This window comes from Hemitrygon akajei, chromosome 28 (genome assembly GCF_048418815.1).
Source record: "Hemitrygon akajei chromosome 28, sHemAka1.3, whole genome shotgun sequence".
Classification (NCBI taxonomy): Eukaryota; Metazoa; Chordata; class Chondrichthyes; order Myliobatiformes; family Dasyatidae; genus Hemitrygon; species Hemitrygon akajei.
The window spans coordinates 33,836,946-33,841,688 of NC_133151.1; the positions used below are offsets into that span (position 1 = coordinate 33,836,946).

The window sequence follows — 4,743 nt, forward strand, 5'->3', positions numbered from 1 at the left end:
GTGGGAAGTGAAAAGGGGGACATCTCTGATGGGGCGAGACCAATACACGACGTCGTAAGACATTCGGAAAGAGAAACTTTGGGCTAAAATGGCAGACGAAAGACGGGCAGAAATGTTAATTTCACAGAGAAAGAAGTAACGTGGCTGAGTGATTCCAGGCCGAGACGTTTGTGAGACCGGTGCTGAAAAACAGGTACAACACACGGCGATCGCCGGGAATCGAACCCGGGAGAGCTGATTGAAAGGCAGCTATGCTCATCCCTATACCACTATCGCTCCACGTTGCAGGAGTTTCGAGTAGTGAAGCGTCTCCCGTGCTCCATGTGATTCCACAGACCCCGAGCTGCTCTCTGTCGGATCAATCCTCACTCTGCAGCAGGTTTTATTGCGGCCAGTTGGCATCGCCATCCTCAAACAGAGGGAGTTATACAACAGCCAATGAGCATTCACCAGCGATCGGACTGAGTGACAGCCGAACTCTCAGAGAGTCGGAAGGGCTGCAAACGGTGCCTGTCTCACATCAGTACATGAGAAAACAAATCCTGATCGTGCATGTTCTTTAGAAAGGCCGATGTATCTGTACGAGGGTGATTGATAAGTTCGTGGCTTACGGTAGAAGGAGATGAGTTATACAGCTCTCGTTACATGCACAAGCACGTCAATTCTTTGAGTGATTATTCAGAAAGTTTGAAGTTAATAACTCCTCAGGGGTGATTGATGTTGGTGGTTTAAGGTAGAAGGAAATGAGATTTTATCTCCCGTTACATGCACCAGCGGGCCAACACTTTGAGAGATAATGCAGAAAATTTGAAGTTAGTAACATCTCCTTCCGCCGTAGGCCATGAATTTATCAATCACCCCGATGAGCTATTATCTTCAAACTTTCTGCACAATCACTCAGATAGTTGAACAGCGTGTGCATGTAACGAGAGCTGTATAACTCATCTCCATCTACCTCAGGCCACGAGCGTATCAATCACCCCTGCTTTGGACACTTTCTGGAGGTCCAAGATCGGTATGTTCCACGACTCTGGACTAATTGTGTAAATGTAGGAGGGTACTATGTTGAAAAATAATTGTGTTAGGTTTTCTAAAACTGACTCCTTCTACCTTAGGGCACGAACCTATCAATCACTCCTCGTAGGTATGAATTCAGTTTAGGAATAAATAAAATAATAACCAACAACCACATTGCTGGGATTATACTGCGATTATCTCCATAGTTGGTAGAAGATTGAGTAGCAGATCTGCTGGCAAATTCCACAGAAATGTCATGTGGATAGGGTTACAACGATCGGACATTTCAACTTCTGCAAAATTAACCAGATCATTTTTTTGTGCAAGATAAAAAATGGAATTTCTGAAATGCATCCGGAAGAGTATTTTTGTTCCAGGCCATTGATAGTCCTACTAGTGTTGACAATGGAACTAGGTTAGAAATTTACTCTGTAACTTGTAAATAATCAAAACTCGCACTTTACTGTCTCTGCATAAACGACAACGTAACTCCGTCAACACCGGGCCAGCAAGTTAGAACAAGAATTCTGTTGTTCCCTCTGCACCAATACTCACTCAGACTACTTTTCCCAACTATATCACCAAATTAAGGCAGCTCAGTTGGCTAAGTGATCGATCCTTTCTTCTCCCAGTCAGTGACTTGGGGGATCTTCCTTGCGATGGTGGGTTTCAGGAAAGAGTTATCACTGCTAGCACATTCGAAATTTCCACTTCTATATTCATATTTACCAATTCAATTGTCCCATTCCAGCGTCACTGGCCGTATGTCATCTGATTGGCTTGAATTCTCCCTTTTGTTTGCTCTGCTCCAGGCCAGCTTCCATTTATTTCCCTCTTCCCAGTAAGCGTCAATTGGCAATTTATGGCTCTTTGTTCCCTTTAGAAACCAGTTTAAATCGCTCCAGATGGGCATTGACCCCAACATTCACACATTTGCAAGTTATATTGTATCAAAAACACCTCACAAATAACTTCGAATTTGGAAAATATCCCTTAACCCGCAAATGAACTGAAGCAACTTTGTGTTTGCTTTAAAACAGAAATTTTCCTCTCACAAAATGGAAGATGTAAAGCCGTTCCACAAAATGACATCTTCATTTCCAAGCGCATGGCTGGTAAAAAGACCCTTGATCTGTCTGCTTCCACTGTCCTTGAGCCATTCGAGTTCGATGTTATCTTACATATTTTAAATCCTCCGTGGCCAACATCTCCTCTTTTTCAATCCACGGAAAATCCTGGGGATCACATTACTGTTAATATGTCTCAGTGAGTATGGCACAGAAGGAACAGCAGCATTCATGACTATATCAAAAATACAGATAAGGATTTAAAAGTATTATCCGAACAAAAACATGAAGGAACATGATAAGTGTACCCTATTTTATACCATACTGTACATCGATCTCCAGGGTCAAGGAAGGACATCCTGGCTGTAGAGGAAGTGCGGCGTAGATTCACACAGTTAATTAATGGGATGTCAGGACTGTCTTACGCAGAGAGGTTAGAGAGACTGGGCTTGTACAAGCTGGAATTAAGGAGATTGAGAGGGGATCTGATTGCAACATATAAGATTATTAAGGTATTGGACAAGATAGAGGCAGGAAATATGTTCCAGATGCTGGGAGAGTCCAGTACCAGAGGGCATGGTTTGTGAATAAGGGGTAGGTCATTTCGGACAGAGTTAACGAAAAACTTCTTCTCCCAGAGAGTTGTGGGGGTCTGTAATGCACTGCCTCGGAAGGCAGTGGAGACCAATTCTCTGGATGCTTTCAAGAAGGAGCTAGATAGCTATCTTATTGATAGGGGAATCAAGGGATATGGGGACAAGGCAGGAACCGGGTATTGACGGTAGATGGTTAGCCATGATCACAAAATGGCGGTGCAGGCTCGAAGGACCGAATGGTCTACTTCTGCACTTATTGTCTATTGTCTGCTTAACGGGAATTAGTATTATTGGTATATGGATATTAGGAAAAAATGGTACATGGATCTTAAAAAAATAGAGGCCTCTGCGTAATCCAAGGTAACTTCTAAAGTAAGTCCATGTTCAGCACAACATGCGGGCCGAAGGAACTTTATTGTGCGGTAGGTTTTCTATGATTCTATATTGAAACGCAATATAACTGTGTGAAATCAAACAAAATCAGCAAAAATAAATGTGTAAATGCATGGTGCTCGCAAACACTAAAGTTATTAAAGTTGCCCTAAAACACACACTGGGGAAAATACCATGGGTAACCACTAGAACAAAGAGCAAAGCAATGACAATATGTGAAGTAATACACATCAAAGGATGTAAATTAACATTTAAACCCCAGTTCCAAACTTTATTCCAAAACCGATAGTTTCTGCAAAACATCACTGGCTAAACCGACGTGATATCTAATAGTCTTTGATGACACATCCCATTGCTAAATTTGGTAAATAGCTCTATCTGACTCTACCGTAATATAAATTATAGGTGGAAGAACACTAGAGCACTTGTAGTCGTGGCCGAGTGGTTAAGGCGATGGACTAGAAATCCATTGGGGTTTCCCCGCGCAGGTTCGAATCCTTCCGACTACGTGTTTATATCGGTTTTGATTCCCTGATCCCTCCCACGGATACAGATTGTTAAAAAAAACAGTCCAAACACCGATCTATCTCTGTTCGCCGCCTGCTAAACCAGGGAGATCCCCTGTGGTCCGCATTTATTCAGGCGGCCTTTGTTCGGCTATTATCCGAAATGTTGGTGGTTCCAACCTATCCAGGGGCGCTGTTGATCCAGTGGCCTTTGCTGTCCGTTTTGTGCGCTCCGTGCTGTCCCTACTACATTCATTAAAAAAGACATATCCACATATAGAAAACCGAACACTACCACGACCTGTCTTGCTTACATTCGTGTTGACATAAACTGAATATATTGCACATGGACGATCAAATCAGCAGAAATTCTGACAGGGCACCAACGTATTTCATGTTTAATTTTACGCTACCTCCACTGGAACCAGAAGGATAAATTCACACAACTTCACTCACACCAACACTGACTGTTTCCACAACTCACTTTCAAACTCGACATTTCATGCTGTCGACATTTTTGCTTTGTTATTATTATTATGACGTTCTCAGCTCAATCTGGTAAAACCTGAAGTCCGGGCGTAGTGACGCACACTCATTCCTCAATAGCTACGGACTGCCGACAATTCTAATGGCGTATAGTATAGTGGCTTTCAGGAGATTTACAGAAATATTGGTTACTGTCCTTACTGTTTAATACTATTGTGTAGTGACTATGAGATGAAAGTTGTTGTTGATATTACATTGGGACATTCTACACCTTGTTCATGCTCCATAGTCTTTCAATTTATTCTTTTAATTCAGCATATTTCTGGTGCTTTTCACTTGTTAATTGTTGTACGTTATGTGTGTTTGCAATGGCTATATCGATTATGTACGTTGTTACTGCTTTCTCAACCTGTAATATTATATATCCAGACGGTTATTATGGATTGTCCTATCTGTAACAATAGATCAGACAAAAATTAATGTGTAGGACTCTGACCCTAATCTAGAACAGGTTTGTATTTATAGTAAGGTCTGGTGTCTTTTATGAGTTTGTATTTTTAAGCAAGATTTTGGTGACTGATGTTTGTCAATTGATTGTCCCCGTGGAAGTAATCAGATTGAGTTAAACTGCTGCTCAATCCTGTAATGTGTTGGATTGTTCCTGGTAGCTCTTGTCAT

General features: G+C 41.8%; 1 non-coding gene across 1 annotated transcript; it reads left to right on the forward strand.

Annotated features, from left to right (window-relative positions):
• Positions 1-3,500: 3,500 nt before the first annotated feature.
• Positions 3,501-3,582, forward strand: trnas-aga (transfer RNA serine (anticodon AGA)). Its single transcript has one exon. It is a non-coding gene; the product is annotated as a tRNA-Ser (tRNA).
• Positions 3,583-4,743: the final 1,161 nt, after the last annotated feature.